This window comes from Nematolebias whitei, chromosome 13, assembly GCF_014905685.2.
Source record: "Nematolebias whitei isolate Nwh7 chromosome 13, NemWhi1, whole genome shotgun sequence".
Taxonomy (NCBI): Eukaryota; Metazoa; Chordata; class Actinopteri; order Cyprinodontiformes; family Rivulidae; genus Nematolebias; species Nematolebias whitei.
This window is the reverse complement of record NC_056510.1, coordinates 12,305,855-12,318,992: the sequence shown is the minus strand read 5'-3', so window position 1 is coordinate 12,318,992 and position 13,138 is coordinate 12,305,855. Positions and strand designations below refer to the sequence as shown.

At 35.8% G+C, this 13,138-nt stretch overlaps 1 protein-coding gene across 1 annotated transcript in view; it reads left to right on the top strand.

Annotated features, from left to right (window-relative positions):
- The window catches only part of pard3bb (par-3 family cell polarity regulator beta b), a 358,866-nt gene that overhangs the window by 16,022 nt on the left and 329,706 nt on the right, over positions 1–13,138 (top strand). The window lies entirely within an intron of this gene.

Sequence of the window (13,138 nt, the reverse complement as noted above, 5' to 3'; positions counted from 1 at the left end):
GCCTCTCTTGCAAAAATTTAAATCTAAATGTTTTAACTTGCCTTCAGCAATAGGCACTGTTATTAACTATTTACTTTTGGCAAACCTTATTCATAGATTCACAGTTTTTGTGTTTCTCCCCCAAGCAATGTGGCATTTTTCAAACATACCTTTACCCTTTAACAAAAGCCTACTTTTTGAAAACTGTCAAAAGAATTTGACATTATAAAAATATGATAAATAGTATTGATTAAGGCGTTTTGAGCTATGGCTTAGGGCATTAAACGAAAGTCTCTGGGTGGCTCTTCACATTAAAACAGTATCAACACGTTTTAATGAGCCTATGTCCTGTGGTGAACTGAATTTTTCATTTAGGTCACTTCTAAAAAAAAAATAAAAGGCTGAATAACCAGGTGGCTCCAAAATATTATGTGCAGAATATCACTCTGTCTTTAGCTGTATACCTTAAGGGATGTGTAAATCTACGGAAGTTCTAGGAAATCATCAGCACTAATTAATAACAAAGTTGCTAAAGTTGAAATTTCTCATGAAGCCTAAAGCTCCTTTATTTCTTGTTAATCAGGATTCAAGCCTTTGTTCCCCTCTTAATGTCACATCCATTATCTGTTTTTTTTTTTTTTGTAATCAACAAATCATTTATTTTTTGAGAGTTTAGTCACAGCTGGATGAAAACTGTTTAGAATTGTTCACTGCATACATATTGAGGGCTTTCTTCTAAAAAAAAATAGTATCACTGATCTCGCCCCAAGCTATGGCTAATGAGATATATCTCAGCTGTAGAGAAATATTATTCACACATGACCTTTTCAGAAAAATCTGATTATTTGTCAAAAGCGCTAGTGACATAAGCCAAAGCTTATGGACCACATGAATTGGTAAGAAGCGCAATAAGAGCCAGGAGACCAGCAGCTGACCTAGGAGATTAATATAAGGAGAGCCTGTTGCCATGGTTTCAAAGTGTTTCAGAAAGCATTGTTGACTGGTCCTGCTGTTGGCTGATTGTCACTTGCCTTGTGCCACTGCAAACTAATTTGCAATGCTTTAACGTAAACATAATCCATTGTGGAGCTCCACCAGTGAGCAGAGAAACCATAAAGTTGTATACTTTACTGCGTTAGTCTTGTTGCTACAAAATATTGCATGGAAAAGAATGAGATGTGTTTGATCCGATTCACTATCGTCCAAGAACTGATTTGTGTAAAAAATAGGATCTTATAATTTTTTTTGAATGTCTAAATACATTTACTAAGCCACATGTTAAAATAAAAAGAGCTGTCCATGTTCTAATTATAACTATCTGTTAAAATTCATGCAGTAAATTTATTTGACGACTGAATGAAGTATTTTGTCCCTGAAAGTTCTTGCTTATTGTTGAGGTAGATGACCCTTGAAATGTTTTGCTGACTATTTATTTGTAGTAAAGGGGAAGAAAATAATATTTAATGAATTGCACAAATAACTATTGTCTAAGTAAACATTGCATTAACAACTACAGTAGTCCCTCGATTATCGTGGGGGTTGCGTTCCACACACCACCACGATAGGTGAAAAACCCCAAAGTAGGAACACTGTGTTTATAGTAGTATTTATATATTTATATACACATTTTAAGGCTTTATAAACCCTTCCCACACTCTTGCAATGTTCTAAACACTTAAACCTATGTAATTTTAACAACGTATGTATATGCACATACAGTACTGAAAAGTTTTACTCACCAGCTCTGCAGACCAGCAGCTCTGTTCTGGTCAGGCTTGGTTCCGGTTCTGTAGACGTACCCTGCAGCGATGAAGCCCACCGCCCCGTCCAGGTTGATGAACGTGTGGGTAATTCAGCTTCAGGAAGCTTCAGGATTATTTGCGACTTTCCTGCCAGTTCTGTGAGCTTAATAGATCGCTCGTTACTTCTGACTTTGCGTTGCAGATCTTTCCCTCCATTTTGACAGAAATCAGCAGCTGGAAGCACTGTTGGCTTCTGGGTAGTGTAGTTCTTTTGACTGACGTTACAGTGTAGGCTTATTGAAAGAAAACTACAAAATGTCAGCACATGTCCAAAGTATTTTTTGTTAACTTTTTATCCCATATTGTCCCAATCACGTATTATTAAAGTTGACAATCGTATGTTGTGTACAATCTTATGATGAAAAACCGCGAAAGAGCGAGTTTGCAAAAGTTGAACCACAAAGTAGCGTGGGACCACAATAGTCCCTTGCTTATTGCAAGGGAGCCATACCCTGAAGCCTTGCAATAAGTGAAAAACTGTGAAGTAGTAGTTTATATATATATATATATATTTTTTTTTTTATTTTTTTTTTTATTGTTGTTGTTTTCTGCTTTGTCCTGAATGTTGTCTCTCCTTCAAAATATCACATCTTTTAAATTCAGTGACAATTCTCTAAAGACTTGATGAAATCTTCAATGCAGCACAAAAAAATCCCATAAAGGCACTTCATTCTTAAAAAAAAAACATACACATTTCAATACCCAGATCAAATGAACAAAGTAATTCCCATAAACACACATATGTAGTGAATAAAAAGACTGAAACACTAACACATGAACACACACACTCACAAACCACATTTACAGAATGATACGAAGCAATGCACACTTGTGAGCACCAAAGATTGAATATAAAATGAAAGTGTGAAATATTCATTGAATTCTGAAGCGAGGCTTTCATAGTATTACTGAGCTGAGATGAATAAATGGCTCCTAATCCCAGATGAGTGTTTTACTGTAGGCAGTCTGAGTCTGCCTGGCTTTAGATTTATACCCATAAAGAAAACAAAAGATAGTTGAAGTCTGATGAAACCATAAGTCAAATGCAGTTAAAGTCCATTACTCAAATATGTAAATGATTTGTACATCATAGAAATTGAGTAATCTTTGTGTGTGAAGAACTATTAATTCAGCAGCTGTTAGCAATTTGTGTGTTCTCTTTAAGTTTAATTTGTACAAAAAATAAGTTATCTCTGTTTGGCGGCATAGTGATATTTATGTTTATCCTTTTTTCCATAAACTCAGTTCACTGACCAGTCAATGACCTGAGTTTATAAAAAATAAATAAATAAATACCTGAAGCTGTAGATGCTCAGCTACCATATTTTGTAAAGCTTGTTATAAATTGATACATTAACAATATATTGCGATTTGCTGTTCAGTTTCTTTAAGTGAGAAACATTTCGTCTCCCATCTGGACAGGCTGTTTCTGTGAGTAGCAAGTTGGCCTAGAACATTTGATTACTGTTCATGATGATTGATTGTTTTAGATGGTTGTGCTCTGTTTACACGTGTTAAAATCGTACTTCTGAGATTCCAACAGGAGGTTGGCTTGAAATGTAGCAATGAAGGCTACTTATGGGACAGATCTGGTTGGCAGGCCGTAGACTGACAAAGTCCTCCGGATGGGGTATGAAATGTTTCTCACTTAAATAAACTGGTCCAGATGATATGATTTAACCTTTTTTGTTGTTTTATCAAGTAGTTTAAACACTTTGAATATAATACTTTTACATTGGAGGGTTTTGGTCTTGTAGGACGATTTCCATCTTGTTGAAGTTTAAGATTTATCCATCCATCCATTATCTTTTACCCGCTTCTTCCTTTTTCCTTCGGTCACGGGGGTCACTGGTGCCCATGTCCAGCCATCACTGTGTGAGAGGCAGGGTACACCCTGGACAGGTCGCAAGTCATAGAGACTAACAACCATTCACACTCTCACCTAGGGACAATTTAAGGCTCCAGTATAGTCGGGCGTACATCAGTCCGCGGAGGTCTGCGTGTACTGGATTAGACTCGAAGTGGATGCCCGCAGGGCATGTCCATGCAAAGCTCAACTTTTACGACCGCGTACGCATACTTTGTGTCGCACAATAAACTGCCCAGCGATGGACTGTTTTGTATGCAACACCAATAAACGCCCCTTGCCTGCAGAACTGGTCTGCAGCCGCTCAAGGTGGACGCTCGAGTATGAAGTCTCAACCCTCTGCGGACAGTGCGCGTCGAGTCTGCGCGGAAAAAGGTCTGCGCAAGTATACTGGAGCCTTTAGAGTTACCAATTAGCCTAACATGCATGTTTTTGGTATGTGGGAGGAAACCGGAGTACCCAGAGAAAACTCACGCATGCACGGAGAGAACATGTAAACTCCACCCAGAAGGGCCCCTGGACTGGGATTTTTGAAGCGGCAACCTTCTCGCTGAGAGGCAGCAGCTCTACCAGTTATGCCACTGTGCTGCCAGTTTAACATTTACTTTAACTCAATTCAGTACTGGTAGTTTTGCAGGTGCCAGTCAATGTCCATTCAAAGTTACCTATTCCAGTAAAATTCTGATACGACGTCATAATATTCCATGTGTTGTAACATTCTACATATAATTTGCAAGTTGACTTTTAGGTTGCCGTACAGTGACACTCCTGCTAACACACTCAATCCCCTCCCACCCCTTTTTGCCATTACCCTAATGTCTTCCTTGTATGCGGTTTTTCAAGCCCACTCACAGCTCTATGCCAAAGAAAATGAAAAGTAAGCAGAAAATATGGATTCTCATCAGCATTTTTATGTTGATGGAAATGTATTTCCTAATGCATTTTTCCTATATAGTCAGTATGCAGAGATAGACTCACAAGAACCAGGGTTTGTCATAAAGGATAATATTGGTAGAGAGTTGGTGGAGAAGCATAAACACCTTTTATAAAATGAACGTTTCTTTAGAGACAATAATGCCATGTGCATTTGATAGTATGCACACAATCATTGAGTTATTTTTGACATAAAAAAAGCAGTCACTACTTTGACTGCAAAACACACCCTAATAATCAGCAACAGTCATTTATACTATTGAATGTTTTTATCACGTCCTTATTCAACCCCTTTTCAGCCTTTTACCCCATCAAATGTAGAAAGAAAAAACCCCAAGGAACACCAAATATATTATAAAGTCCTATATTTTTGCAAGCTGATGGTTCTGCTGCACATGTACTTGAAACATAGCCTTTTTATTGTTATTTTTTGTATATTTATTAACCGTTTGTATAGATTGACGTGAATGTGTACTACCATTTAACAATAAAGCCATTGAGCGCTAAGTAAAATTAATAATTTAGCTGTAACCAGTACGACACATGCTCAAAAAAGACGAGGCTTATAATCCCTTTACTTTTCTGAGGACTACCAAATACATCTGCTCTCATGCAAATACAGTAAGTTTTTGATGGCAACCATTGTGCATACCTGCTATATTTATAATGCAAAATACCACACACTACAAGGAAAACATCAAAAACAATAGTACACCTATAGACAGGCTGTCTTTTATTCCATTTTCAAAAACTGGGGAACTAAGCACTGTTCCACACACTTTATAATGTTAAATTGCATTACGCAACAAACCTGGTTGTGGCAACAATGTCAAGACATTTTCAATTCTCCATCTTGAGATTTATTTTTTATTTTTTATTTTTTTTTGCATAAATAAAGCAATTTCAGCTCACAGTGTCAGCAAATCAGTTTTAGAAGACTTCAAAGTTTGGTCAAGATTTAATCTGCATTTGGGCGGCTGTGGCTGAGTGGTTAGAGCAGTCGTCCTCCAATGCAAGAGTTGGGGGTTCAATTCCACCAGAAGTCACATGCCCAAGTGTCTGGACAAGACACTGAAACCCGCATTGCCTTTGATGTGTGTCCCATCAGTGTATGAATGTGACAAAGCACTGATTATTATGTTTTAGAGCTTTATAGAGTTCTGTATGAATGGGTAAATGAGGGCACAGATTGTAATGTAAAGCACGTTGAGTATCTTAATAAGATAGAAAAGCGCTATACAAGTACAATCCATTTACCATTTTCTTCAGCGTCTTTCTGTTTGCCACTCTCCCGCAGAGCCTAGACTATTGATAAACCCAGGCAACAGTTGTTGTATGCTCAGTATCTCTCATCTCACCTGCTGAAGCTTCTCCTTCAGAGTGCTCACAGGTATTTTGGTGGCCTTTATTAAAGTTCTCCTTCTTGCATGGTCACTCAGTCTGTGAGCACGTCCTGCTCTTGGTAGAATTACATTTCTGTATTCCTTCCATTTCTTGAGGATGAATGTTACAGAAATCATCACCTGACTGGTACTTTTTAATCTTTTTCTCTTAGTTGCAATAGGACAATCACCTCAAAGGGGTTGATATTTATGCAGTCACTTATTTTACACAAGACATTTTTAAATTGTATTCTGTAGAAATTTGATTTCACTTTGACAATGATTAAAATAAAGTATTTGTAAAGAAGACCAATTTATGTAGCTCATGACTGATTTGTGGCATCAGTAAAAGCATAAAGCATCCAAATGGGTGGATACTTATTATAAACATTTTATGCTACATCTGAATATCTACTTTATTTTATACTTTGTGTCACTGGCAGTCGGATCACCATGTTCTTTTAATATTTTAGACAATTTTCAGTTTTTGGGTCAGATATGCTGATTAATAATTTACACCAGACTAACCTTTGCTGTTCACTCTAATTCCACACTCCAAGAAATGCCTTAGTTTAACTCATTGTATATTCAACCTCTTAGTTGTACACCCCCATGTGCATAGCATATTAGCCAGCACATAAAATCTGTTACTTGTGAAAGCAATAAGCAGTAATGCTTTCTTTAGTGGAAAGTCAATATGATTCTCACCAGTTGGCTACTTACAGGAAAGGTTGAGGGGACAAAGGTGACTACAGTATTGGTATATGTGTGTATGTGTGTGTATTTATGTGTGTGAGTAAGTAAGAGGAGACAAAAAGCATAAATGTTATCCTTCCTGTTTATTCACTTAACCTATGTGACCTGACTTCTCACGTGGAAAGAAACTCATATCTGAACCCAGTGCCCTCTACGATCTACTGATGAAAATAATTAGGAAAAACTGGAAAACCCAAAGACTAGAAAAAATACGTCACTATTCACAGCATTAGGTCCAGTTAAATTCTTAAAATTTAAATAACTTTTATTAAATATATGAAAACAATGCCTAAATGTTTGTATTTTATCCAATTATACCTTTATATCTTAACTCACTGTCAGGCTGGTTGTTGGAGTAAGGTGTGGCATACAGTACATGTGATTATTAAATGTTAATTAAGACAGTTCCATCTTCATTGGTTACCAATAATCCAGCATGCAGTTGTTTTTCAACAACTGCATGTTGGAATTTTTTAATATCAGACCAACATGCAACTTAATCTGGAATCATGGACAAATAAAGATTTAACCCAATTAAATCAACACAAAATATTTTTCTCGAGTAGTATACCTTAGTTTTTTTTTAGGTTGAGTTTGCAATCAAGTTCATCCATCTCTGCAGAGCTTTAAAAGACAGAGCAGCCTGTCTGAAGCAAAATACGATGCAAAAATACAGCCAGGGAGAAGTCAGAGTGTTTTATGTTTGAATACATTTATAGTGAAAGCAACAAAGCACTAACAACCAACTAATATTGCAACATAAATAATATGTTAGCACAAGGTTCACCCTGGTAAAAAAAAGGGCTTTATGAAATATGAAATATTTAGGCAAATGAAAGTGATCTTGTATATCTTTTTATTATACATCTGGTCTATATAGATGGAGCATACTGCATTTTAATTAAACTTGAAGACACGACAATGTTAGAAAGACTCAGTGATGTCGGCACAGCTGCAATTACATTCCTTCATTAACATGTACCACAATAATAATATGATTTTTAAGCTTAACACAGAGTTGCAATGTGAATGATGAGTTTGCGAGATGCCTTTTTCTTGTTAAATTGACTTAGAATGTTTTGATGTGAAATGTGTCACAGACCACCTAAAGGAATTATTGCTTTACAGTATTCTACGTGGCATGTTTTTCTAATCCGTTGCAGGTCTCATTGTTTTGATCCTGGTCATGGTTAAATTAATGTTGACATGTCAACCAGCAGCACACACAAACACAGACTAACTCTAACTATACACACACCAAATCTGGTGAGAACCTAATCATTAACTACCTCAGAATCCAGTGAAATACCACCCGACTGTCTAATGTTTACTGTCTTCATTATCTTGTCATTCCAGATCAAGCAGCTTTACATAATAACATTACAGCCGCAACATCTTCACTTGTTAACATCTCAACTGCGGTATCCCTTTGAGTGTTGTCAGTTTATACTGTTGAAGCTGCATTAGCTTTTTTACAAAATAAAGCTTTGTATCTGTGTGCACAATGTGCACAGATTCGTTGTTTGTGTAATTTATGATGAAAAATTAAAAAAAAAAAGGATTAATGGTCATTACACATGATAACCTTTCCAGCAGGATCACAATTGTCTCATTTTGACTGGCTTGAATTTTGTAATTTAAAATGACAGAGCTATATAGATGAGGAAAATGGAACACATCAAGAAGAAATGGAAAATTGAGGGCAAGAGATAAAAGTGACAAAAAGTGGAAGAACTTAGGAGCAGAAAGAGGTTGGAAAAGCTAAACTTGGTTTAGATAGTTGCAGTTAGAGTTGACACGGAGGTAGTTGGAGTGCGGAGGACAGAGTGAGATGGTGGAGGATGACTTGCTGTGGAGACCCCCTGAAGAGGAAAAAGCTGGTGGAAAAAGAAAGAAAGACGCAAAGTTTGATACAGAGATAAAAAGTCAAATAATTCAAAATATAGCCAGTAAGACATTTTACGTGTACAGTACTTTATGCACATTCAACCAAAGTTTGCTTTTAATAAGAAACATACTGACATATATATTCTTTCTTTTCTGGTTGGTCCTGAAAAAATACATTTTTATGCTGTCAACATGAGACATATTACGTTTGTATTACTGACTATGTAAGTCAATTTTTGAACAAAATTGCCAATTTTTTTTGCTGCATTCACAAAACCTTTATGGATTCACATGCTTTTTTAACCACTGTCCTTTCTCAGTCTTTCATTCACTTGCAGTGCATTTGTATGGCAGAAACCGTGTTTTTTGGTTATTAAAGTTGCTTAGGGTGTCTTCTTCCTCCTCATTTTTCATGAGTTAAATGCATTTTGAGGGAGAAATTTAATGTATGCATGCATGTAGGCCACCTAGAGTGGCTTTATTGTGGTCGGTGTAAGGCACACCTGTGCAATAATCACTGTCTAATCAGTATCTTCACATGCCACACCTGTGAGGTGAATGGATTGTTTCAGCAAAGAAGTGCTCACTAATACAGATCTACACAAATTTGTGAACAAAATTTGAGAGAGAAGGCCTGTTGTGTACATAGAAAAAAAGTCTTACATCTTTTGAGTTCATCTTATGAAAAATCTGAGCTAAACCAAAAGTGTTGCATTAATATTTTTGTTCAGTGCCTTTTCATAATTTTATTATGGAATTAAAAATGCTTAAAGACTGACCTTTAAAAGGGTCAGAGTGTATGGAGAAAGATCCCAGAGTCCAAATGTGTCCATTGATACGTTCACTCAGACAACTTTTGCATGAACATGTAAAAAGACGATTAGACAATATCACACAAATTATCCAATTTATTGAGCTTGCTAAAAAAAAAATCTACATTTAGAGTAAATGTATTTGACGAAAGTAATTGATTTTTAAAAACCTTGCATTAAAATGAACTTTAATAACGAATGTCTAAATGATTATATTGTAATTGTGAATGCTGTGAGGAGTTCAAACATTCCCAAATGACAACAATCAGTCTGTTAATGATGTAACACGTACATTAGTTTGGGCAAATTACTTCTGAGTGTGTGTGTTTCTGTGTATGTGTAAGTTCAAATAGTATTTGTAGCCATCCTAAATTGTTACTTAGTCATTATTACAAAATTGTTTTTTTTAAAAGTTCTTAATTGGTTCATTTGTATCAATAATAACTATATCCAGCCATTGCATTATTCATGTGTGTGCATGCTATTAGTTACAAAGGCAATGTTTCAATCAAAATTCAGGAATAAATACGTTTTGTTGAGTTTCATCTTTTGGCAGTAGCATCTGTTGTGTGTGTGTGTTATGAGTGTAGATTGTTCTTTCACAAACATAGGCCCTGTTTACATGACAACGGTCCAATGAAAACAGATTATTTTCCCCATTTCTATTAACACACAACGTTCTAATTACAATCTCTGCTTACACAGCAATGATAGGTGTGGAAAATGTGTAATTCCCTTGCCACGCCACTAGTTGGTGCTTTGTTCTTTGAAACTTCAAACTCTTAAGTGCGCATGCGTAAAAAAACCAAAAAAACAAAACAAAAAAAACGTTCTAAACGTTCTGTTGTTTCTCTCACAAGAAAATCGCCAACACAAAAGCTCAGGTGATGTCCAAACTGAAGGCAGTCCGGGGAAATTAGATTTATAGATGTATAAGAGTCAGAAGCACAAACAATACTCTGGTATCTGCCATTGTCGATAGTTTCTTCTTCTGTGAATTGTAGGAAGTCGTTATGTTTTTCGTCATACTGCGCATGAGCCAGTGATTCTCTGACAGAAGATCAATTTTTTCTGTTTACTCGACAACGGACACCGGGACGTTTCTGAACCATTACACTCTGGAACCCTTTCTCAAATGGTACCATTGCCAGAGAAAACCTTCACTATTTGTGTAAATGAAAAGTACAAATGCAACGAAACTCTTCCATTTTCACCAGAAATCGCTTTCGTGTAAACGGGTTGGCACGGTGGCTCAGTTGGTAAAGCTGTTGCCTCTCGTTGACAAGGTTGCCGGATTAAGTCCTGGCCGGGGGCCTTTCTGGGTGGAGTTTGCATGTTCTTTCCGTGCATGCTTGAGTTTTCTCTGAGTACTCTGGTTTCCTCTCAGACAAAAAACAAACATGCATGTTAGGCTGATTAGTAACTAAATAGTTCCTTTGTGTGATTGAGAGTGTGAATGGTTGTCTTGCTTGTCTCTATGTGGCCTTGTGATGGATTTGAGACCTGTCCAGAGTGTCCCCCACCTCTCGCAAAGTGACTGCTGGATATGGGCACCAGTGACCCCCACAACCTGAAAAGGAAGAAGCAGGTAAAAAGTAATGGTTGGGCAGATGAGTGTTTAGATGTGACACCATAACTGTCCCAACCTAATATTCTAAAGTAGAAAACAGTATTAAACATGTTCAAATGTTGTGCTTAAGCTATACTTGTTGGAATATTTAAGGTTCAATGTTAACATAAATACTGTAGAGAGCAATTTAAATGATTGAATGCATTTGATCTCAGATCATCGATGGTCAGACTTTTGACACTTTTAACAGAACAACGTACACACTTGCTATAAAAACGCTCAACCATTGTTTTAGATGACTTCCCTATAGACCCCTTCACTTCCTCAGCAGTTACTGATGTTTGGAACTTAATGCACTCGGTCCAATAAGTTTTTCAAGTTTAATTTTTTTTCCATTTTTGTTTATTCCTAATTATTTTTAAGATGTAGAATATTTTCTCGACTTATAGTGTGTGAGGTTAGCTATACTTGAACATATCCTCATCGTCATATCAACAACATGTATACCTGTACCTTATAGAATGTATCATATGATGGCAACAAGGGCCAAAAAAAAAAAGTTTTTAAAAACTTTGCTGGCAATAAAATAATGAAAAATAGAAAATGAGATAAAATAAATATAGCATGCAAAAAGTTTATATAAAATAAGAGTAGTGCATACAATGAGTAAATACATGCTGACATATTCTGAAAAAATGGCCCTAAAGGACTACTCACTTCTGACAGTCAACCATTATTTGTCTCTTGATGATTGAGGTGTTTTTAAAAAAAAAAAAATATTTCATCAACTGAACAGTGTCATTAAACACAATTCTTCATATTTGAATAAATAAATAAATGAAACAAACAAATAAATAAATAAGATAGTTTTTGCTAATATACCACTGTGTAGCTTGTGGGCCTGATATAGCTAGGTTTGTACGTTTCCACCAGAAGCTCCATTAGACGTTAATGAATGAAAACCCTTTTTTCTCTGCATGTTTTTGACAGATTTTTGTGCTAACACATTACATTTGTGACAAGGTTTTTCTAATGCAAAACAGGCCAGTTACTCAAGAGGAAAAAAAAAATATATATTGTGTTTAAAAGAAAAATAGAAAGGATTCTTGAATGAATGCACGCTGGGCTCAGTTGCACACATACTTTAAACTGAATATATGCTTTTATTGTTTGGCTTACTTAAACGTTCATCTTTGAAAATGTTTTGCTTTTATCTTTACACTCAAACATCACTTTTAGAATTAGAATTAAAAAAAGTTTATACTTTAAGTATGGAAATATGTTTTTTTTTTGGCCTTTTGCGATAACCTTAAGACAACTCAAGTATATTGCTGACACATACGTCAGACATTTTTATGTGTGATTTCATATACTAATGTTTTAAAAATTTAGTTTTTGCGTTATTCCCGTCTTCAAGTTTTTCTCACAGGCTCAACATAATGCATCAAAAGCACAATGTTTAAACATAACCTTTGTCATATAGCCTCATGTTATGGACACGGCATGTTTCACATGATCACATACACAGATGGGTTATACAACATTACTTGTGAGGCACGTTTTGAATAGGTCGGTTATGCTCCATTACTTTGATTGCCTGCAACTCGTCACACTTCATGGGCAGAGACAATAAAAGTAAAGTAGAACAAAAATTAAATAGCTGTTTTTACCACTTTAATTTAATGGTTTAGTTTTAATATTGTTCATTTATGACACACGTGATGTGATTCTATGATTTCATTTACACAGAGATTCGTGATACATACTGGAAGCTCTACACTCAGATTTATCTGTTTCCACGCTCGCACACACACTTACACTCCTTAAAAGCAGCGGAGTGGAATAATGGACAAGGCAGAGGAATAGTGGGCAGATTTTATCATTCACACTCTTTTAACCACCAGCCATCTGCTAAATACATGCATCTTTTTTTCCTTCTTTGTCTCTCTGGATGTGATTGTATGTGTACAGATGCGCGCACACACACTCATGCATATATTTGAATGATTCATGCAGTTAATTAAATGGTAGTTTTAATTAATATAAAAATTAGCTTCATTCTTCTTTAAAAAAAAACCAAAAAAAACCTGATTGACAGTGATCTGGCTGCCATATATATATATATATATATATATATATATATATATATA